The sequence below is a fragment of the Ambystoma mexicanum genome, chromosome 13 (genome assembly GCF_040938575.1).
Source record: "Ambystoma mexicanum isolate Mex_15411 chromosome 13, UKY_AmexF1_1, whole genome shotgun sequence".
NCBI classification, from domain to species: domain Eukaryota; kingdom Metazoa; phylum Chordata; class Amphibia; order Caudata; family Ambystomatidae; genus Ambystoma; species Ambystoma mexicanum.
Window position 1 is genome coordinate 442661319 of NC_090938.1, and position 25439 is coordinate 442686757.

At 50.2% G+C, this 25439-nt stretch overlaps 1 protein-coding gene across 2 annotated transcripts in view; it reads left to right on the plus strand.

Moving 5' to 3' along the window:
- Window positions 1-4586: 4586 nt before the first annotated feature.
- LOC138521321 (butyrophilin subfamily 2 member A1-like) overlaps window positions 4587-25439 on the plus strand; it is a 773333-nt gene continuing 752480 nt past the window's right edge. For both annotated transcript variants that reach the window (XM_069634063.1, XM_069634064.1), the window contains exon 1: window positions 4587-4830. The gene's annotated coding sequence lies outside the window, so the exon portion shown is untranslated. The remainder of the gene's footprint in view (window positions 4831-25439) is intronic.

Genomic DNA, 25439 nt, shown 5'->3' on the forward strand with positions numbered 1-25439 from the left:
CGACACATCCGGGCGTAGTGCCCTGGCTTGCCGCACCGGCCGCACGACCTCGACACGGCTGGGCATTCTTCTGCGTGGAGTAGGTCGTACCCGCAAGATGGACACATGGACCCCGACTCGGGAGGATGACGAGTCTCTTGCCTTCTTTGTCCCCACTTGTCCTTTATTCCGGGTCGTTTACTTATGGCAAATGCATCTTTGGACGTGCCTGGATGCCTTGCAGCATCCATTTTGGCTCCTCTCACATCCGCCAGTTCATATATTCTGCCACTGTCCAGGATCTGCAGCAGAGTCCACCCCGGTTCCCTCAGCACTTGCCTTCTTAATTTTCCGGAGTTACAGCCTTGGATGATTTGGTTCCGTATCATTAACTCATCATTGTCCCACCGACACGTGGTGGCCATCAACCTCAACCTGGCGCAGAACTGATCAAGGGATTCACCTTCTCTCTGCTTCTCACCACAAAACAGAAACCTCTCGTAGTCAACATTTGAGAGAGGAATGAAGTGGTTCTCCAGCGCAGTCTTGACAGTATTGTACGTCACTACCTGTAGGTTGCATGATTAAAAAATACGTAAGACGTCTAGCCCCGCAGAGTATAGCAGCGTGGCCCTCTTCGCATTATCATCGGTGATGCCAGTTGCTGTAAAGTACATCTCGAGTTTCTTAATCCACAGCAACCACCTAGGCCCCAATTTGGAAGGGGGGCCAGACACATCAAACTCTTGCATTGGTAGCAGAGACCCTTGTTGTGGCATGACTGTACCTGCCGCAGTTCCTTCCTCCCCATCGCTTTCCGCCATGATTTCAGGTCGCACAGGCACCTCCTGGTGTTATAGAGGCCGCAAACCTTACTTGGGGCTCTCTTGGGTTGTTGAAGCTGCTGCCAGACGGTTGCCCACTGTGTCTCTAGTCTTGGGTTCCTTTCCTGGAGGCGTCAGTGTTCCAGGGAAAAAGAGAAAAAGTCGTCCCCGGGTTCTGGGGGACAACCAAAGGTCCAAAAATTGAATGTAGCAACTGTACAGCGGCGCACGAGCACCTATCCAGGCCGCTACCGCTGCACATGCATCACGGGATCATTTGCGTCGGGTCCGTGTCTCGCTACGACACGTAGCACTGCCGATTTCTCTCTCTCGCTTGCAGTGCGTACATGCAAACCATTGCCGTGGCGATCGTTCCCCTCGTCGCCAGTTGTTAGGGAGTCCCCCGTGCCTCGGGGAACTGTCAAGCACTCATACGGTCATCCACACACACACAGCACAGGAAGACACGGGACGAGCTGTTGGTCTGTACGCGTCCCGGCGCGAACAGCCGCACGGGCGCGGTTTATTACAACTGCGCATGCGTGGCCGGGAACGAGGCCCACGCATGCGCGATAGTCGCGCTGGGACGTCACACCCATGGACTCAATGCTGCACATGCAGGCCCGTTTCTTGGCCCGGGAGCGGCAGGCGACTGCCCGGGGCGCAAATATCTCCACACTGGTGACGGCTCGACTTGCTGTGGGGCGAGCTCAATGGCCTTGGGCTGTGCGCGATTGCTCGAGTAGAGGCAGCAGGTGCTGGATCTGCCTCTGATGTGCTCACGATAGGTGCCTGCCCCGGCCCCGGCACCTAATGTGAGCACATCAGCTACTCGAGCAATTGTGCACAAATGACCTCCAATTGACATCCCCGGCCCCTCAGCATTCTTCTTTTCAATCCCCCGCTGCGGCACCAGGGCCCCTGCTGCTAAGTGTCATTTAGCAACAGGGGTCACTATTAGACTCGGCGCCACAGTGGGTGAAGTGAAGAAACAATAAGCCACAGGGAAGTTAACTCCTTTTTCAATCATGTTAGGAGTTAACTTCCCTGTGTGTTATCGGCAGCGCTGAGCACTGCTGCAAAGTTTCATGGGCTCGGCGCTGCAGCCTCTGGACTAGAAACTGTCCTGTACCCAGGCATAAAGACTCCCTTCCCTCTCCATTGTCCTCGTGTTTACAGGACACGATTTCTTACTTGCTCAGAGACGGTTCTCGCTAGCAAGAAGATGTTTAGTGTGCGTTCTGTGGCCTGTTGTAGCATATACAATGATTTGTAGTGGAGGCAAAATAGAAGGCGGAAAGCTAATTTCGCAGGTCAAAATCGAAAGCAACCAGGGCCTGAAATAGTGTATGAAACTCACAAGATGTTGGCCTTTTGTCACTTTCAGATTGTACAGTTTCAAAGGACCGTACTGGGTACATACATTTCAAGCAGAATCTAAAAGTGAACGGAAAAAATTAAAATAAATGTGGAATATCTACGTTAACATGGCAAAGAAAAAAAAGTTACATTTTAAATAAGTAAAAGAAGGTGAATTTATCCACTAAAATTCAGTCTTGGAATGATTTCACTTAAAATATGCATGTTGAATAGCAAAGGTGTGATTGACCCATGGGATACACCATGATCTACTCCACAGTAATGCGGTCCGAGCTTGAGAGGATGAATCTGCGCGAATTGAGCATCCAATTTATTGAGATGAAACCCATTTTAAAAAGTAGCCCCTAGTTTTCCATGTTGATGAATATAACCTTTAGTAATGCCCCATAGTCAACAGTTTTGAAAGCCAATGAGTGACCTGGGATGACTGATGGTGCCCCCACACACACACAGCATCAGGCGGCAACTGATTTGAAGTTCACTTTGTGCTACAGCAGCCTGCCCAATTGATAGTCTCCCAGTAAAGTGTGCAAAGAAAGGTTGAACACCCAATGCATAAAACATATACACAAGCCAAAAACTGTTGGCTTTGCCATTGTTTTTAACAGGACTTCGCTGATGGACACTCACAGTGCTTATACATCGATTGGCTGAAAGCAGACATGGTTAAGACATTTTTACTACTTCCAGCTCAAATAAAGTCATTGGGCCTCATTACGACCCTGGCGGCTGCGCTATGAACGGTGCCAGTATGGTACTGGCACCGTTCATACCGGTCCGCCACATTACGAGTTTGCTTACGGGTGGCGGTATGCACGTCTGGTCTGGCCAGACGTGCATACGGGCACCTGCGAGCAGACCAGGATGCTAACAACGAACCCGTTGTTAACGGGTCCGTTGTTAGCATCCTCCCCATTCCCATTGAGCCCTATGGGGGCTCAAATGGGAATGGGGACGTGACAGGTCTCGAAAATGGGAATTACCGGGCCTGCAAAAGTCAGAATGGCCCAGTAATTCCCTTTTTTCGGGACCCGGACACGAGTTTGGAGGTAGCCATGACAGTAATGACGGCATGGCTACCTCCAAACTTGTACTGAGGTCCATTAACTCTCAGAAGACTGCTTTGAAAAAACCCTGACATGCACTTTGAGTGCAAAGTTTAGTTTGATGTTAGGCTTAATTAAAGAGAGCTGAAAGAGTTTCTTTCTTGTTCAGTACATTGACAGGACAACTCTAGCGTGAACCAGACGACTGAGTCCTTTCGCAAGAACTGCCATAGCACCTGGTACTTGGCTTGTTCACTTGGGGGGAGTACAAGTGGATGCTTTGTAAACACACTATTATTCCCTTATTTCGCCAAAAATGATCCTCGGTAACCACCCAGGTATTTTATGATTACATCAAAATGTGAGGAGCGATTAACTAGAGACACAACTCATGAGGGAGCCAATAACCAGAGGTGTGATGGGCCATATGAACCAAGGGCCAGAGGAGTGATGGACCAGAAGAGCAACCCATGAGGGAACCAATGACCAAAGGGGTGATGGGTCATATGAACCAAGGATCAGGGGAGAGCGATCAACCAGGTTCCCCAAGACCAGAAGGGCGACTGAGCAGAAAATAGTGACTCACAAGGGAGTCAAGGACCACAGGAGTGACAGAAAAGCAGAGCAACTCACAAGGGCCTTACTGCCAAGTGGGGGGTCCATGCCATGTGTGACGCCATGAGCCAGTCCTGGATTTTCACTTTGCATGGAGGTCCTTCTAGGCCCATACTTATAATTGGAAGAACACACATACCAGTCCTAGCAATTAACAGGAAATGCCTGGGCTGGCTCAGTGTCACAAAGGACATGGAAATACCTGGCAGGTATACAAGGGAGCCAAGGACCTGAGCAGAGTGATGAATGAAGGACCAGTTGGACATGGACCAGAGAAGCCAAGGATCCAAAAAGCCAATGATGTGCTTTTATAAGTCACACATACAAGAAATTAAACTAGACACTAATTGTTAGAAACATAAAAAGCTATTTTAATTAAAAAAGTTCTTGAATCACAATGTAATAAAACCTGTTTCGTGTGTATAACAGTGATTTATTGACGTTGGGTAGGAGTTACTTAATGCAGGGTATAGTTTGGGAGTGACACGCATGCAGAGCGCTGGGGGGGCGCAATTTAGTGTTTGCCCTGGGCACCAAATGGACTAGAAACTGCCCTGTGCACGTTATATGTATCCTGTATTGCTGGTACTGGTTATTTAAGAGTTAAGCCTGCAACTCAAGAGCCTCTGTTATATTAATATACAACAGGGGTGCCGGTAGGCGGAGTCAGACATGAACTTTAAACATTGACTATTAATAACCTTTTTCTTGGTGTCGTGCTTGCGAAAACTGTATCCAGCAAAATCTGATGCCAGTTATCCCCGCCCCCTCCACGAAATACATACATAAATCCCATTGGGCGTTTTCTGCCATTTGTTTTGAGACTATGCTTTCAGTTTCGTTTTTTCGTCCGGGGTCGCAGCGAAGCAAGCTTCTGGAGGGACGCGATTCGCCGTGTGCAACACTCGTATGTCCGGCGTTTTAAAACAAGAGGCGGCGGTGGTGCGTTAGTGCCTGGCCCGCGTGCGACTGGCACTGCTTTTCAGGTAGATTATTCCAAATGCCCATACGGTGTGTTTGCATGAAATGTATTTTTTTCTTCAGACATCGGTACTGCGACTATAACAAAACCAGCCGCAGTTGTAATGACGTGTGCCAGCCGTGTGAACTATTTGGTTCACAGAATCACAGTGAGTCCACCGCTCTTCCTCAGAACTCCATTACGTGGGAATTGGACACACGGGAATGAGGTTGAGACAGGAGCTGTCAGCAAATGTATGAGCAGGGAAAGAGAATGGTGCAGCCATTTCTGAGAGGGGTGGCTGGTGCTAATGGCGGAGGTGGGGGAGGGGAGTGGTAGTGAGTGAGTCCATTAAACTCATTGTGCTGTTTTCCCCCTGAGCCCAGGAGGCTGAATAGCTATCACACATTTTTTGGTCTAATAGAGAGCCCGAGGAGGCGGGGTTAAGGGAGCGGAGCTGGCAGTTAACCTCAGACCAAAGGAAATAATAAAATAATAGTTTAAAACGGCGCAATTTCTTTCATGCTGCTTGTTTTCCAAACTATATATCAATTCCACTTCCATGGCACTGTTGATGAGTTACTTCACTATGCGGAGAATAGTTTTGACTAGTGTTGCTGGGTAAATATTCTTTAAAATGCACAATTTGCATCCCATTTTGTAAAAAAAAAGTCCCCTTGGGTACTGGATTTCTGTTCGCCATAAGCAACGTTTTCCTTAATTTTAACCCCACCTGGCAGGCCGGTGTTGTATGGTATCCTGCACCCCCATGGTAGTTGTGGGAGGTAGTGTTCGGGAATCTTCCAAGCCACGCTCACTTGGATGCCCCGCCCACCCACAGATGGCTACAGCCATACAAATAGCATACAAATGAAACATTATTAAATACAGCGGCACAGCCCGCCCTCCAACAGCTCTGTTCCTGGATTGGTCAGTGATGTCCTTTGTAGCCCCGCCCCTGCCCATTCCTGTAATCTTTGGGGATGCAGCATATCACACAAGTTTATTTTTCGTTTGTCATCTGCAGCAGATGCTTGCTTATTCATAATGGTGAATTTCAAACTGAAAGACCACAAGTCACCTTGCAAATCTGTTACAGTTAAAGTGAGCAACACAATAAAGCACCCTTTTAAAATGTGTTCACACCCATAATGTCTAATAGCTTGATATCCTAAAACGTGTCCTTTCATGTCCTTAGTTGAATGTTCTTAAAACCATATGTAACAACACTGGAGGTTTGTGACAAACCTCCAAACCAAAGTGAGTTTTTTAGCCTCTTTTATTGTGTGTCTTAAAGCGCTGAAAATAAAGTGAGTACATAGATATTTTACCTTTCGCATCTTATAGTTTTCCATTCAGGATGTGGAAAATAAAGGTACACTGATGTTATTGTGGCCCAGCATGCTGCTGCTATAAGTATTTAGATGTCGTCATGATGCTTTACTATGCAATTTGTGGATTTTGCAAGTAAACTCTCTAGGACAGTATCATTGTAGGTCTTGACACCCAAAACTTAAATATTTGTTCCAAGTAAAGCGTGGTAGAAGATGGCCGTGCGCAAATTGCAGAGTACGTTAAAATCCCTGCTTCGCTGTTTAGCGTAAGTGTGTGATCCTGGGCAAATAATGTAATCTCTCAATGGGCATCATTACAAGCCTGTAGGTAACCCTGGTTGCAGCCGGACTTACAATATATAGTGGCACCTGGCTTGCCGGAAACACCGGGGGATTGCAACCCCAGTGTTCCGGGAAGTCAGGTGCCGGTAAATGGTAAATCCCCATTCCCAGTGAGTCCCGTAGGACTCAATCGGGATGAAGAAAGCACCGTTAATAACGGTGCAGGTGCTTCCGTGAAAGTCTGCGGGCGGGTGTTGTTCCGGCCACCAGGTCTGACCCTGGTGGGCGGGACGGCACCCGCCAGCAGACTCGTAGTGTGCCGGTCTGGTAATAATGGGCCCGGTTCATAGATTCCAGTGCAGAAGCAGCGCAAGCTCTGTGCGCCGAGAGGGAGCATGCGCCACGCATGCACCAGCTGGGGCACAAAGCAGCATCTGCGCGCCACGCTTATTCTTGGATTTCCGGAGCCATTACCAGCCGTGGTGCAGTGAACATCCATCTGTGCCAGTAACGCCCCCAACACCGCCCCTTGCGCAGGAAAAAGCAAGTGAAATGGCCAATACTTTGCAAGGCCCCATGCCATCCTTGGGCCTGCACACAGCCCCCCTCCATCGTAATCGTGTGAAAAATCAGAGCGTACCTTGCTCGCGCCAGCCAAATCGCGAGAAAAGGCCCTCACGTACCCTCGCAAAATCACCTAACCTGCTCGCACAAGCCAAATCGCGTGAAAAGGTCCTCACGTACCCTGACAAAATCACCTACCCTGCTCGCACAAGTCAAATCGCGTGAAAAGGCAGTTGCCTACCCCCGCAAAATAGCGTACCCCGCTCGCGCCAGCCAAATCGCATGAAAAGGCCCTCGCTTACACCCGTGAAATCGCATACCCCGCTCGCGCCAGCCAAATCGTGTGAAAAGGCCCTTGCGTACACCTGCGAAATTGCGTACCCGGCTCGTGCCAGCCTAATCGAGTGAAAAAGGCAGCGCATGCTGCCATCAGCCGAGAACACACCCCGCAGGCAGCCCACACCGCAAGGGATCCCCCCATCACCTGTGACCATACCTGCAGGCAGCCCACACCACATGGGACCCCCCATCACCCGTGACCATACCCGCAGGCAGCCCAAACCACATGGGATCCCCCAATCACCTGTGACCATACCCCGCAGGCAGCCCACTCATGACCATACCCGCAGGCAGCCCACACTACAAGGGACCCCCATAGCCCATGACCATACCCGCAGGCAGCCCACATCACATGGGACGCCCACATCACCCGTGAGCATACCCCGTAGGCAGCCCACACCACAAGGGACCCCCCCTTCACCCGAGATCATACCTGCAGGCAGCACACACCACATGGGACCACCATCACCCGTGACGACACCCCGCAGGCAGCCCACCCGTGACCATACCCCACAGGCAGCCCACACCACAAGGGATCACCCGTGACCATACCCGCAGGCAGCCCACACCACAAGGGACCCCACCATCACCCCTGACCATACCCGCAGGCAGCCCACACCACAAGGGATCCCCCCATCACCCGTGACCATACCTGCAGGCAGCCCACACCACAAGTGACCCCACCATCACCCGTGACCATACCTGCTGGCAGCCCACACCACAAAGGATCCCACCATCACCCCTGACCATACCCGCAGGCAGCCCACACCACAAGGGACCCCCCATCACCCCTGACCATACCTGCAGGCAACCCACACCACAGGGGACCCCCATCACCCTTGACCATACCTGCAGGCAGCCCACACCACAAAGGATCCCACCATCACCCCTGACCATACCCGCAGGCAGTCCACACCACAAAGGATCCCACCATCACCCCTGACCATACCCGCAGGCAGCCCACACCACAAGCGACCCCCCATCACCCCTGACCATACCTGCAGGCAACCCACACCACAGGGGACCCCCATCACCCCTGACCATACCTGCAGGCAGCCCACACAACAAGGGACCCCCATCACCCCTGACCATACCTGCAGGCAACCCACACCACAAGGGACCCCACCATCACCCCTGACCATACCCGCAGGCAGCCCAAACCACAAGGGATTCCCCCATCACCCATGACCACACCCACAGGCAGCCCACACCACAAGGGACCCCACAATCACCTGCGACCATACCCGCAGGCAGCCAACACCACAAGGGACACCCTCCATCACCTCTGACCATACCCGCAGGCAGCCCACACCACATGGGACCACCGGACTTGCAATATTTAGTGGCACCTGACTTGCCGGAAACACCGGGGGATTACAACCCCAGTGTTCCGGGAAATCAGGCACAGGTAAATGGTAAATCCCCATTCCCATTGAGTCCCATAGGACTCAATGGGGATGATGGAAGCACCAGCACCATTAATAACGGTGCAGGTGCTTTTGTGAAAGTCTGTGGGCGGGTACCATTCCTCCCGCCAGGTCTGACCCTGGTGGGCGGGACAGCACCCGCCTGCAGACTCGTAGTGTGCCGGTCTGGTAATAATGGGCCAGATTCATAGATTCCAGTGCAGAAGCAGCGCAAGCGCTTTGCGCTGAGGGGGTAGCATGCACCACGCATGTGCCAGCTAGGGCACAAAGCAGCATCTGCGTGCCACACGTATTCATGGATTTCCCGAGCCATTACCAGCCGTGGCGCAGTGAACATCCATCTGTGCCAGTAACGCCCCCAACACCGCCCCTTGTGTACCCTTGCGAAATTGCGTACCCTGCTTGCGCCAGCCAAAACGTGTGAAAAGGCCCTCGCGTACCCCCACAACATCGCCTACCCCGCTTACAGAAGCCAAATTGTGCGAAAAGGGAGTCGCCTACCCCCGCAAAATTGCCTACCCTGCTTGCGCCAGCCAAATCGCGTGAAAAAAGGCCCTTGCGTACACCCGCAAAATCACCTAACCTGCTCGCACAAGCCAAATCGCGTGAAAAGGCCCTCACGTACCCTGGCAAAATCACCTACCCTGCTCGCACAAGTCAAATCGCGTGAAAAGGCAGTCGCCTACCCCCGCAAAATAGCGTACCCCGCTCGCGCCAGCCAAATCGCATGAAAGGGCCCTCGCGTACACCCGTGAAATCGCATACCCCGCTCGCGCCAGCCAAATCGTGTGAAAAGGCCCTTGCGTACACCTGCGAAATTGCGTACCCGGCTCGTGCCAGCCTAATCGAGTGAAAAAGGCAGCGCATGCTGCCATCAGCCGAGAACACACCCCGCAGGCAGCCCACACCGCAAGGGATCCCCCCATCACCTGTGACCATAACTGCAGGCAGCCCACACCACATGGGACCCCCCATCACCCGTGACCATACCCGCAGGCAGCCCAAACCACATGGGATCCCCCAATCACCTGTGACCATACCCCGCAGGTAGCCCACTCATGACCATACCCGCAGGCAGCCCACACTACAAGGGACCCCCATAGCCCATGACCATACCCGCAGGCAGCCCACATCACATGGGACCCCCACATCACCCGTGAGCATACCCCGTAGGCAGCCCACACCACAAGGGACCCCCCTTCACCCGAGATCATACCTGCAGGCAGCACACACCACATGGGACCACCATCACCCGTGACGACACCCCGCAGGCAGCCCACCCGTGACCATACCCCACAGGCAGCCCACACCACAAGGGATCACCCGTGACCATACCCGCAGGCAGCCCACACCACAAGGGACCCCACCATCACCCCTGACCATACCCGCAGGCAGCCCACACCAGAAGGGATCCCCCCATCACCCGTGACCATACCTGCAGGCAGCCCACACCACAAGTGACCCCACCATCACCCGTGACCATACCCGCAGGCAGCCCACACCACAAGGGACCCCCCATCACCCCTGACCATACCTGCAGGCAACCCACACCACAGGGGACCCCCATCACCCTTGACCATACCTGCAGGCAGCCCACACCACAAAGGATCCCACCATCACCCCTGACCATACCCGCAGGCAGCCCACACCACAAAGGATCCCACGATCACCCCTGACCATACCCGCAGGCAGCCCACACCACAAGCGACCCCCCATCACCCCTGACCATACCTGCAGGCAACCCACACCACAGGGGACCCCCATCACCCCTGACCATACCTGCAGGCAGCCCACACCACAAGGGACCCCACCATCACCCCTGACCATACCCGCAGGCAGCCCAAACCACAAGGGATTCCCCCATCACCCATGACCACACCCACAGGCAGCCCACACCACAAGGGACCCCACAATCACCTGTGACCATACCCGCAGGCAGCCCACACCACAAGGGACCCCACCATCACCCCTGACCATACCCGCAGGCAGCCCACACCAGAAGGGATCCCCCCATCACCCGTGACCATACCTGCAGGCAGCCCACACCACAAGTGACCCCACCATCACCCGTGACCATACCCGCAGGCAGCCCACACCACAAGGGACCCCCCATCACCCCTGACCATACCTGCAGGCAACCCACACCACAGGGGACCCCCATCACCCTTGACCATACCTGCAGGCAGCCCACACCACAAAGGATCCCACCATCACCCCTGACCATACCCGCAGGCAGCCCACACCACAAAGGATCCCACCATCACCCCTGACCATACCCGCAGGCAGCCCACACCACAAGCGACCCCCCATCACCCCTGACCATACCTGCAGGCAACCCACACCACAGGGGACCCCCATCACCCCTGACCATACCTGCAGGCAGCCCACACCACAAGGGACCCCACCATCACCCCTGACCATACCCGCAGGCAGCCCAAACCACAAGGGATTCCCCCATCACCCATGACCACACCCACAGGCAGCCCACACCACAAGGGACCCCACAATCACCTGTGACCATACCCGCAGGCAGCCAAAACCACAAGGGACACCCTCCATCACCCTTGACCATACCCGCAGGCAACCCACACCACAAGAGACCCCACCATCACCTCTGACCATACCCGCAGGCAACCCACACCACAAGGGACCCCACCATCACCTCTGACCATACCCGCAGGCAGCCCACACCACATGGGACCACCGGACTTGCAATATTTAGTGGCACCTGACTTGCCGGAAACACCGGGGGATTACAACCCCAGTGTTCCGGGAAATCAGGCACAGGTAAATGGTAAATCCCCATTCCCATTGAGTCCCGTAGGACTCAATGGGGATGATGGAAGCACCAGCACCATTAATAACGGTGCAGGTGCTTTTGTGAAAGTCTGTGGGCGGGTGCCATTCCTCCCGCCAGGACTGACCCTGGTGGGCGGGACAGCACCCGCCTGCAGACTCGTAGTGTGCCGGTCTGGTAATAATGGGCCAGATTCATAGATTCCAATGCAGAAGCAGCGCAAGCGCTTTGCGCTGAGGGGGTAGCATGCACCACGCATGTGCCAGCTAGGGCACAAAGCAGCATCTGCGTGCCACACGTATTCATGGATTTCCCGAGCCATTACCAGCCGTGGCGCAGTGAACATCCATCTGTGCCAGTAACGCCCCCAACACCGCCCCTTGTGTACCCTTGCGTAATTGCGTACCCTGCTCGCGCCAGCCAAAACGTGTGAAAAGGCCCTCGCGTACCCCCACAAAATCGCCTACCCCGCTTACAGAAGCCAAATTGTGCGAAAAGGGAGTCGCCTACCCCCGCAAAATTGCCTACCCTGCTTGCGCCAGCCAAATCGCGTGAAAAAAAGCCCTTGCGTACACCCGCGAAATTGCATACCCCGCTCGCGCCAGCCAAATTGCGTGAAAAGGGCAGTGCATGCTGCCATCAGCCGAGAACACACCCCGCAGGCAGCCCACACCACAAGGGATCCCCCCCCCCCATCACCCGTGACCATACCTGTAGGCAGCCCACACCACATGTGATCACCCGTGACCATACCCCGGAGGCAGGCCCCTGGCTCATGTCCCCCACCCCCACAAGTGACGGCAACCTGCAGGCAGGCCCGACTCATGTCCCCCCACCAGTGACGGCAAACTCCAGGCAGGCCCTGACTCATGCCCCCCAAATCTGTACACCATGCAATCATGTAGCAAATGTCCACCAAAATGCCACCACACGCTGCCCCCTCAGAGTGCAACTCAACACCCATCCATTGGTCCTATTCCCCAGTACATGCCCCATGGCATTTGAATCACAAATACACACAAGCATGTTTGCCAACAGATGACCAACATTGCTCAACAGCAGGGGCACGTAACGGAGCCAATGAAGAGTGACACATGCAACAAACCATTGAAAGCAGACACCACTGTGATTGTAAGGAATAAAAAGGTATTAAGTACCAAAAATCACACCAACTGAAAGCTAACCATGAAAATGATAATGAATCGAATGCAAATGAAAATTAAATTTGAAACAATGAGAAATGTGTTATTAAAAAAGTTGAAACTCCAAAAAGTGATCCAGGTCCAATGATTGTCTTCCAATTGCAAACCAAAATCATAAATAAACCATTACTCCATGGTGAACAAAAATCCAAATAAATTAAAACATGTCCAACTATGTACAAGGCTGAAGGGTCCATGATCCCCAAATCCAAATATGCATCCTAGAACACCCTAATTAAAAACTATTCACAAGATGTGGCTCAAAGTCCATGAACTATAAATCATTAAAGAAATAAAGGAAACCTACCACTAAATAACTATTTACAAAGGCAGCGGGCTAGTCCTACGACTCACCATTTCCCCCAAGAGTTCCGGCCAGGGCATCATCGAACTCTGCGTCTATTTCCTAGAGGCGGGCCTGTGCTCTACCCTCGAGGGCCCGCAGGGACTCCTCCGTGCTCCACTCAAACTCCCTGCGTATCTCCTCGAGGAACTCCACCATCGGGCAGGAGGGTAACGTGGACCTTGGAACAAGGATGTCTTCCGTGTTGCAGCAAATTGGCCAGCAACTCGGGGCAGAGGGGGCATGACTCACCATGGCCAGGGCGGAGAACACCCTGCGTCGGAAGAGAGGCGTGTGGAGTTCCTCGAGGAGATTCACAGGGAGTTTGCCTTTGTAAATAGTTATTTAGTCTATCACCTGTTCTAGGCACATAACAGACAGACTTGCTGATGTGGTATGCTACTGTAATAATGTGTGATTGGCACATAGCCGACAGGCTCATTGATGTGATGGTTCTGTGATTAGCATGTGACAGGTGCAGAGCAGCCATACTTGCTGACCTGTGATGTCTCTGTGTATCTCCCATAATAGACACACAGCAGATAGGCTAAGTGACCTGATAGCATGGTAGCATGGTGTATCACCTGTGATGGGCACATAGTAGACATACACTATTCTATGTGATGACCCTGTGTGTCACCTGTGATAGGCACATTGGTGACAGGCTCACAAACATGTGATGGCTCTGTGTATAATGTGTGCATACTGTAAGGGCACAGCAGCAAGACTCCAAGGCAGAGGGTTCATTATGGTTGTTATAGACTTTTATTGAAGTGTAAAAAGGAAAAGAAAACCTTATCTTGCCCTAACTCTAAGAGGGGTTTCCCTGCCTCAACTGAAATACTAATGTCACAATGTTCAAAGTAAACGTCCCAATGTCAAAATCCTACTGATGGGCAGGCTTGGTTTCCTCTCACCAGGGTCTGCAATGGAATAGAACAGCCTACATGCACTAACCCCAAGCTGTGGTGGGTCCCTGATCCTGGTTGGCAGATTCCCACCACCAGGTACTGCAACAAAAAGAGGAGTTTGGATGCACTCCCAAGCTGTGGTGGGTCCCTGACCCTGGCTGGCAGGCCTGGTTTCCCTCCATCAGGTACTGTGACAACGAAGAAGAGGAGGTTGGGTGCACTCCCAAGCTGTGGTGGGCCCGTAACCCGGGTTGGCAGCTCTAGTATCATCCCACCAGGTACTGGGACAAAGAAGAACAACCTGGATGCACTCCCAGGCTGTGGTGGGTCCCCGACCCTGACTGGCAGATCTGGTTTCCTCCACTACCATATGCCACCACACAAACAAAGACTTGGTTCACTCGCATGCCAAGTACTATGCTTATATGTTTTGCTCTACCAGTTCTCTGTATAGTCTCATGCTTTGAGGGGCTGACTTAGTTTGTTGTCTGACCAAGTACTTTCACAAGGAAGATCAGGTACTCTTCCTTCTTGTAACCACAAAAGTATGGGTGGAAGGTTTTGAATTAATCTGTACCAATGGCATTGCTCTGGACAACCTTCCACACCATCGTTTTTTAGCCCGTCTGCACCATTGCAAAAGGGGTTCCGCCATATGCAACAGGTACTGCCACCAATGGTAGCAGCCCAGCCTGTACTGCTAGGCTGTGTCCCCTCTGCACAGAAACACAAGCAATGCCAGACATGTTTCGGCCTTGTTGGGCCTCCTCAGTGAGGTGCAGATTGGTTCCCTATGGCACAGCGAGTAAAGGACCCACGTCTGGCCATACCATCTCTCACATAGTGAGACTAACTATAACCACAAAAGTGATGGGTAGAAGGTTTTGATTGAATCTGTACCACTGGCATTGCTCTGGGCAACCTTCCTCTCCACTGTTGTTTAGCCCGTCTGCACCATTGCAAAATGGGTCCAGCATATGCAAATCAGTCAGGTGCTGCCACCAATGTAGCACCCTAGCCCCAACTGCCGGGCCAGGTCCCCTCTGCACAGAAACTCTTCCTTCTTGGTCTACCTCTGAACTGTAGGGGTTCCAGACTCTAGTCTGTGTGTAATTGGCCTTCGTTATGTTCACAGGGCTCCCAGCACCTCCCGCTCTTCCATGTACCTTGGTTGCTGGTGCGTGATGCTCTTGATGCTTCCTGCCATCAGTGGTGGGGCTTCCCCTGTTTCCTCTCTGGCATTTGTTGGCTCCGTTGCACCATGTTTGCTCTCGTCGGCGCGGGACTGTCCGTCCCCAGTTGCTGACCTTCAGGGTTGCCACGAGCGCCTCCCATGCTGCACACCATGCGTCTCTGCACACCAGCAAGCTCCACGGCTCCCTGGTCTGCCTTCCTTTTTCCCTGAGTGTTCTCCGACTCGTGCTTCCTCCAGCGCGGGCTTCCCACTTTGTCAAGTCCCTCTTCCTTTTTAACTTGTCTTGACGTGACTGGTTGTCAAGAACTTCTAGGGTGCATGTTCTGGTACCGATAGGCACTCTATATTGCTCCGCGCCTCGTTGTCATCCCAGTACTGAGTCGGCCATGATGTTGTGACTCATTAGGGATCTCCCTCGCCTCAGTTTTCTCTACTTTGGTTGGTCTACCAAAACACATAGTGTATGCAGATAAAGGTGTAGAGAGAGAAGTTAAAGAGTTCTAGGGTCAGGTGATTGACGGGGATACCACATTCTCCCAGGGTCATCACTGGTCTCATAGTTGGTCTCCCTCCCCATGCAATCCTCCCGCTGAGTACCAACCCCTCAGGGACTATCGGGTAGTGGACTCACCCACCTGGGCTCATGAGAAGGTGCTCCCCCTGTGGAAGCATTGACGACACCCTGAGATTTGTCACAATACATAGAAGAAAGGTTTGCTAGTGTGTGATGGCTCTGCGCACCACCTGTGAAAGGCACATAGAAGACTCACTGAGATATGATTGTTCTTTGCATTAACTGTGATAGGCACATGGCCGACAGACTATCATATAATGGCTTTGTGTATCACCTTTGATAAACACATTTCAGACACACCCGCTGATGTGTGGTGACTATGCATCACTTGTGATAGGTACATAGCAGAGAGACTTGCTAACTTGTGATATTTGTGTGCATATACTGTGATAGACAGAAAAGACAGACTTGCTGACCTGTCAGGGCCCCTGTGTTTAATCAGTGATAGATAAAGTGCAGATGGATTCACTAATGTGGGAGTGTATCATCTATAATTGGTAGAGAGTAGGCAGGCTTGCTGACAAGACAACTCTTTGCGTTCCCTTTGAAAGCCACATAGCAGACAGGGTCGCTGACATGAGAAACCTCTATGCATAACATGTAAAAGACTCACTGAATTGCGATGGCTCCATGGTCAACCTGTGATAAAGTTTAGACAGATCCACTAATGTGGGAAGGATCTGTACCTCTGATAGGCACAGAGCACACCGACTCGGCTAACACATGATATCCTTGTACATCACATGTTACATACTACTTAAGGGCCTGGCCTTCTTCTCACTTGCCGTGCTCTTCCCCCGGGCTCAGTGTCAGATTGCCAGCCCAGTCGCCTCCAGCCCACCAGCCAATCACAAGCCACATGCCCTTCCATACATCCAGCCTTCCCTGGGTGTCCTCATCGCTGGCATCCTTCGCTAAGGACAAAGACAAGAACATTACCTGTTTGTAATGGCTAGGGAATGGACAGGGGAAACCCCTGCTTTTCCAACAGGCAGACATTACAATGTGTCTTGAACAGCCACAGTCCATTCCCAAGCTCATGAGGACACAAACTCACAAACGCTTGCCGCGTCATTGAGCCGCAAATCATCTCAATCTCAGCCACGTTCTCTTTCCCTCGTTAGGATATCATCCACATAATGCTTATTAATTAATTCACCATGCTGTTCACATCACCAACCTCATCACCGCAAACAAAGTCAATGCAATATTTATCGCTGAAACCTGGCACTCCCTCTACCACTGCCTTTGATGTTCTCATCGCACCTGGGTACAGCATTCAAAATGTTGGCCGCACAGAGAAGATAAGGAGAGGTGTGCCAGTTATCCACAAATCAGACTCAAACTATACCATGCCGAGTTAAACAGCCATGAAATCCCCATTGCTTCTCGCTTGCCACCTTCTAGCACCACATATTGAAACCATTACATTTAATCTGATTTATCACACACCTCCTCTAATACACTTCTGACACCATCACCTCACCATCAATTGCAAACATCTTCCTTGGTGACTTCACTAACATCACTAGGGACTCTAAGCTCCACCTCATGGATCCCCTGGATATAAAACAATGAATGCTAAACCCCAGAGACATCATAGGATATATACTCCACCTTGTCATCTCCGCATCCTTCCTATACACTGTCATAACCCTATCCCACATGACTGGGCAGACCACGCTGCCACCCTCCTCCACCTTACTTCTAATGTCCCGTCCAGCAAGGGTCTTTATCAAACGACCATGTGCTTGAGTCTCTCCATTGAGGACTTCCCCCTTGGGAGCACTAGACACAAACTAGCAACTCTAACTCCACCACCCTCCAATGCTGACAGTCGCTTATTAACTCTCAAACAACTATAATGGAATTGGTTGATGCCCATGACCCCTTTAAACTGCTTCACATTAGGGATAAACTCACCATCCCCTGGTACACAGAAGAAATAACCAACAATAACCGTACTATCCAATCACTCAAAAAAACTGCTGTAAAGCATAGAGGAATAAAGCCCTCCTCAAATTCAAAACTTTATGCAGTACTTGCCTGTCTCTCGTCAAAGCCCAAACTGCTTATTACTCATCAACTATTTTGTCCACCAGCAACAAGAGTAAAGCTGTCTTCACAGCAGGCAAAAACTCCTCAACCCACTTCCCGACCCTTTTTATCCCTGACTCTAAAGAACAGTGTAACGCCATGAACAACCTTTTCATCAAGATAACATATAGCAATGATCCATACCCCAAACTCGTAGTTCCCCACGGCTCTCACTGCCACTGCTTATAACATAATGCAAGACCACCTTCACTCCCGTTGCCCTCATGCCACTTAAACCAACCACATAGCATACAAAGATGATCCCCCCTGTCATTTGTGGTGGCAAGGAATGGCAAGACAGACCAAGTGGTGCCATAGTGATTGCTATATACTTTTATTAACCAAAGACAAAGCCTATCTATCCCTATTCTATAGGCAGTTTCCCTACTTAAAGAAACTAAACTGAGGTCTGTCGGGGTGTCCATAGTGTCCAAATAGTAAAGTTCTGTCTTTGTCAAAACCTCTATCTTTCACTGTCTCTACACCAAATAATAACTAAAGTTCAAGCAATTTCTGAGCCCAGTAGAATGTCTCCCTTCTCCTGGATGTGAAAGTCTTTCCAAACAAAAGTTCTTGAAAGTTCAGCAAAAAGAGTTCCAGCAACCAAACAAGCTCCACGAAAAGTTCTTAGAAGGGCTACGAGAAGGACTCCCTTCTCCTAGATAGTTCCTCAATGTTCTGCTTTTTTTTAATCAACTCTTGTAATCCGCTTTCGGAAATGTCAATGGGCCTCATTACGAGGTGGGTGGTAAGGGGTTAAAGGCGCAGGAGCCGTTAACCCCATACCGCCCTATTACGAGGACCCTTGCGGGACCCACTTTGGATGTCTGGTTTTACCAGACATCCTTAACGGGTCCCACGAGGGGGCCAGCATGCTAACAACGGACCCATCATTAACGGGCCCGTTGTTAGCATGCTCCCCATTCCCATTGAGCCCTATGGGTGCTCAAATGGGAATGGGGATGGTCTGGGTTCCCTGACTGGGGAAATACCGGGCCCTCCAAGGTCGGAATGGCCCGGTATTTCACCATTCAGGCAACCCGGACCCGTGTTTGGAGGCAGCCATGCCCTACTTGTAATGAGGCCCACTATGTTCTTCGATACTTGAAATTGGACCCCACTGGGATGAGTAAGATGCCCCCTTAGGTGTTCTTGACTTTCCAGGACCACACGTTTGTGGAACTGGCCAGGGATTTGCAGACGAAAATGATCAACTACTTTCTCAAGATACTTCACAGTCTCAACTCTACCGGGCCACCTCCTGGACTTATCTTGGTTTCAGTTACCTTTCTCCGGGGAACCTCTTCACTGGTTTTGCCAGGGGCGCCGGTTCACTTTATCACTTTACTTCCACGATTTACTGTTCTCTGCAGCCATCTCTTATGCTTGAAGGTCTCGGCACAGTTGTTGGGCCGCTTGGTCCACCCATGACAGGGTATGCCACCATCTTAGTCTTTCTCCACCCACGCGGCTTCACGTTATACTTGCGGTTTCAGCGCAATTCTTGGACCTACGATCCACCCATTACAGGTCATGCCACCACTGTTGTTTCCCTCCACTTTCAGTATGCTGGCTTCACACCGACCTGCAACAAACATTTCAGGCATCCCACTGCTCACCTCTGCTGCCTCTTTATAGTCCCCCAGAGCCTACATTCAACTTCACAGGCTCACCGGAGGCCCTTTTGCTCGCCTGGTTCTCCTCCTCTTTGCAAACCGCGGTCGCTCGGGTCCAGCCGGATGGGCCACACTGCAACAAAGATCACTTGCTTCCATTCTCATCATCAGGTGGCGAGAATAATGTCCTTCTTTGCGGTTTAGCTTAAGGAGCGGGGACAGCTCCAGGGTAACATTGGTCCAATTGCTTACAGCGGTGGAGTGTTCTTCCCGCTTGACTGTTGTGTTTTCCGACTTTTCTTCATCTATGTATTTATCTTAATAGATTTCTCAGGAATGTTACAATAACATTGTTTCAGACTTCACCATTCATCCAGTGAACTGCGTTATTAGTATTAGCCCAGGGGGTTGGGAGATAAAGGGGGCGTATCTCAGACTCGCGTCCTTATCCACAGGAAGGGAGTCCCTCCCCATGAGATCCTCCTGCATGTTACCACTCCCAGGGTGACTACTGGTTAGAGGTCACAACTCCCTTGCCTCATGGAAAGGGGCTCCTCTCTGGGGAGAAGTGACGCCATCTGAAGGATCGTCACACATCCTAAAAGATCAAGGGGAATGCCCTTATCCTCCCTAATCAAAATAGTAAATACTTCACTCACACAAGGCATCTTTCGAAGGAACCTAAAACAGGACTCATCCTCCCTCCTACAAAAAGGTACCTTGAACCCTGACAATCTTGTAAGCTACTGTCCGATTTTAAGCCTCCTATTAATTGGAGAAATCCTTCAGTAGCCAGTTGCAACCAACTCCATGATTTAATTAACTTCCACAGCCTCTTGTGATTAATAATCTAGTTTGGGCACTGAAACTGCCATCATTCAGGTCATACATGATGCTCTTAAAATCAGCCACTTCTCTCTCTCCTGGAACAGACCAGACATTTCTTTCTAAGTTGCAATTCAACTTTAAGTGATGTGATCACATTTATTTTGGGGTGTTCTTACGCCATTTATTGTCCCTCGTTTTCCACTGCATTATTGCCCTGGCTGCGCCATCTGTTTCATCTACACAGGCAGCTTGTTATCCAAGACCCTTTTAGTGGCTCTACATTCTGAGATCCCCTTTTGGATGTCTATGTCATGCAAGAGCCCTTCATTCAGACATTGTCTGAAGCTCCAGAAGAGGCGTAGCTCACTGACACAATCTGGAGACCTTGGAAAGTTTGCACAAACTGAACGATCCCCTTGTGAGTTGCACAGCGGGGCCTTGAGGGTCCCCGAGACCCTGTTGCATTTCCCCTCCACACCTATTCCTGTGGGGGCAGGTATTGGGTACCCATGTTGGTCAACTTCTCTAATAATGGTACCACGATATGGGAATATTCTTCTGAGTTGGGTGCTTCTGTGCACAATCACATAGAGCTCCTGCTCGACCCCCAAAACCAGGCTGTAAGACAAAATCTGATCAAATGAGAACAATTTCGGTACCCATGCTCATTTACCCCATATCCAGCCTGACGTCTACAATAAATACCCTGAACACCTGACTTATTTGGCAGGTGTTCTGTTGGTCCACCAACCTGTCTGTATCCCACTTACTACAAATGACTAACCCATTACCCCATTATCTACTATTCACTCTTATCGTGGCACCCATGGACAGAGTATGACTGAGGTATGAAATCAAAGGTGTTGTATGTGTAAGGGGCTGAGGTCTGCATACATTATTCCATGTCTTTCTTTTGCTTTGCATGACATGATCCAATCACTGTAATGAGAGTAAGGCTTTGCTAGGAACCTATAATATTTTGGACCACAACAATAAGAAAGGGTGTGGGTAATTCATGGAAGTGCTACATGATTCAGAAACATATCTTGAGATTCCAATCAATATAAAAAAGACTACCCTGTTGTTTGTCTGTGGGTCAACAAAAAGGCAGGAAATATGGATTATCATGGTTGTGTATGGGGCTTTGGTATCATACATCACCAAATCAAAAAGGTAAGGGGGTTGAGGAATGTGGTAGGAGAGTTTGGACCCTCCCTTACGGCTTAAATACATATGTAACAGGCTCACATGGTGTCTTTCTATGGGTTAACGCTTTGTGTGAGAAGATGACGATTATCTTTTCCGTGCATGGGTCTGAGATCTTGGAACCCCACAATACAAAAAGATGTGGGAATGTGTGGGGGAGGCAGGCAGCAGTCCGCTTAGTACTTACCATCCATTGGGTCTCAATGAAACAGGGTAGTCGAGGTGTAACTGTGGGTAAACCCCTAGAGAGTAGGGGATGTGGATTATCACGATTGCGTATGGAGCCGTGATATCTTGTATCCCAGCAATAAAACAGTGTGTTGGAGGAACTGTAGGGATTTAGCTTGTTTCTGGCACATGTGGAGGTCCTATAAAAGAGCCCAGGCCTATTGGAAAGAGGTTCTAGGCTGGATTCAAGAACTAGAAGGCATCTCCGGAGAGAAGAGTCCACTGTAATAAGTGCTGTTTGGTCTTAAGAAAAGTGATGAGAAATGGTGGCATCTTCCACATATGATGGGACACATGTCTTGCTGATGGCAGCGAGGGTGTGCTTAGTAACTTACTGGAAAAGAGATGATCTACCTACCAAAAGAGAACGGGCATTGAATGGGAAAGACATATTTGAAATAAAAAGACTCACTGCTATGTTATATGATAACAAAAATTATATTGATTATGAATGGAGAGTCTTAAGGGAGAAATATTTTGAATGAAAAAGAGGTGTCAAACGAGGTGCTGACAAGGATGAACTGAGAGGGGTTGGAGTTTTCTGGATAAGAATATAAGTTATCCCAGCTTGGGGTGGCATAGTACGATAGGGGCTATATTTGGCACATGAATTTGATAGATTTATGTGTGCAAATTTGATGGAATGTATGTTTGTTGCAGCATAGTTCAGACCATCTTTTGTCAATCAGATACATTGAAAAGAGGCATACCTGCTGTATAAGTGGGTACCCTTTTGCATCAGGAGATGCAGATTATCCAAGATGTACATGGGGCAATGATTGAATGCAGCCTAAGTGGTGCAGAAGAAGAAATTACTTTACGGTAATGTTTTTTCTGTAGATTCTTCTCCTGCAGATTCCAATGTCAGTTGCTCCAAAACTTTTCAACAGGGGGCGTACTGTACCTTAACCTGGCCTCGATTCCTCTTGACTCAATGCAGCGATAGTTGACTCCGGACGTGATGTTGGTCGTCGTACTTATACCACATCACTACATCCCTGTACCTCAGTTCCTCACCTTTTTACTCCCAATCTCAGCTGCTGTGGAGGAAGAATCTAACGATTCAGCTAAAAAGAGCCGCAACTCAAAAAAAAAATTCACCCAATGAGGTTGTTTCTTTTTTGATTTTTTGGGAGAAGAACGGAACCCATAAAATATTTCATAAAACACAAAGAAGTTATAAGACCGACCTTGAAAAGGGAGCTTGCCTCATTCTTTCTGTAATGAAGGTATCCATCAAACTGCAGGAGCTTTTACAGTGGGGTTGGATTTGAGGGTGATGAGGAATCTGCGGGAGAAGAATCCATTGAAAGAACATTAACGGTAAGTAATTTCTCCTTCAATGGATTGCTTTTCTTTCACAGATTTCTCATCGGTTAGAATCCCCAAGCTGTATGTATTAAGGAGGCGGGATGAAAGTCCTCACACCAGGAAACTCTGGAAAACTGCTCTCCCAAAGCGAGCGTCCGCTCTGTGGGCTGCATTTAGGCAGCAATGCTTGGTGAAGGTACGCTGTGAAGACCAAGTCACTGCTCGGCAGATGTCTATCACTGGCACACCCCTTTGTAGAGCTGAAGAAGCAGCCACACCCCTAGCGGAGTGGGCGCTGATGCCCGACGGTCATGCCTTTCCCGCATTGAGAAAGCGTTCTGAAATGCAAAGCGTACTCCACCTAGAGACGGATTGTTTGGAGTCAGCCAATCCCTTTCTTGCCAACGAGAAGGCTTCACATAGTTGGTCAGTTTTTCGAAACTCTGCCATTCTCACAACATAAAAGCTAAGCGCCCTTTTCGGGTCTAGTCTATGAAACCGCTCATCTTCCTTGGATGGATGAGGGGACGTATAGAAAACTGGGAGGTCGATAGCATGGGATAGATGAAACTCAGACACAACCTTGGGTAAAAATCCCAGTCGTACCTTAAGAGAAACCGTCTCCCTGAAAAAGCGGAGATATGCTGGCTTGCACGATAGGGCCTGCAGCTCACTGACCTGTCTTGCTGACATAATGACCAGCAAAAAAGCAGTCTTTAGAGTAAGCAAGCAAATGGAGCAAGAAAACAGACAAAGCCACCAAGTATCCTTTGACTTTTGCAACCTGAAGCCCTGATGAGGCCATTGACAGAAGGAACTCCATCACTGCAGTGGTGGGGCCAGAGATAGGATCCATCCCATGTTCCCTGCACCACGCCTCGAATCTTCTCCATCTGCACCCGTACAGCGATCTTGTGGAGGGTCTGCTTGGAGCCAGCAGCACCTTAAGTACCTCCTCCGAAAGGTCCTAGTCATCATATATCATCCTCTCAAGAGCCACACATGTAGATTGAGAGATTCTGGGTTCGGGTGCAGTACCCGCCCTTCTGACTCGGATAGGAAGTCCGGCCAACAAGACACCCGGAGAGGTGTGCAGATGGTCAAATCCAGAAGGTCCGCGTACCATGCTCTCCTCGCACATTCTGGGGCGATCAAGATCATAGTTGCTTCAAACCTTCTCAACCTCCTGAGAACCCACAGAATGACAGGAATCGGAGGGAAGGCATAGTGCAGGTCGGAGTCCCACTCTACTAGGAACGCATCTCCCAATGCGCCTCTCACCAGGAATTCCCTCAGCAAAACTGTTTGAACTTCTTGTTGGACTCTGTGGTAAACAAGTCCACCTTCGGGGTACCCCACTGAGCAAAGATTTCCTCTAAGACCTCCTGGCACACTTCCCACTCGTGTGAGACTGTGCTCTGCCTTCTGAGAGCATCCGCAAATCCATTGTCCATCCCCGCCAGATTCACTGCAGAGACCAAAATCTGATTCTCCAACAGCCAGAAGCACAGCTGCATCGCTTCCCTGCAAAGGGGGAGTGAGCGCTATGAGACCGGCATGGTATCTAAAGATGATACAGACATATTGTGAATTAAACAATATAATCTTTATTAAGTATCAGGATGGGTGTCAATCTTAACTTGCCCTATAGCTATGGTGGGGATTTCCCTACCTAAAGAAACTAAGGAAAGTCTATGTCCATAAGTCCAAATCAAAAGTATGCCTGTGTCAAAACCTATGCTTGCCCTCACGTCTAATACAAAAAGGTAGTGTAGGGTTATTCTAATTCAATAGTGTTCAACACAAGGTCTGGAGCAGTCTCTAGCGCCCTTCCAAAAGTTCAGGATACAGTTTCAACAATTATGGGTTTCAAATGTTCTGTCAGGACTTGGGTTTCTGTTACCCAAGTTTCAAGAACACTTGGGTTCAGTATATAAAGTTCAAAAGCAGCTCAGGGTTCTCTTCCCTAAGCTCATATTACTGGTTTACAATGTTCCAAAGGAGCTCAAGGTTCCCTTCCCCAAGCTACAAGCACTGGTTCACAAAACAATCTCACAATGTTCAGCTTTATCTTGTTTCAGGGTTGTGTTCACAATTGTCCTGGACTTGTTGGGGCTTCCTGGTTGAGGTGCAGTTGACAGACAGCACGTCCCACCCATTTGTGGTTACGCAACCAGTTTCCCTTGCCACAGCTTTCTGCCACCTTGGCTTAGACTGATTTGGCAGTTCACGGCCAACTCAGAAGCTCACAAGTTCATAGATTAATGATTTCTCTTTCTTGGCACTTCCTTGGCTCTCTATTCCAAATTGCACTTTATTGGCTTTCATTTGCAGCCTTTACTCCCACTTGATCAGCTTACATTTGCTCGTTCTGCATTTT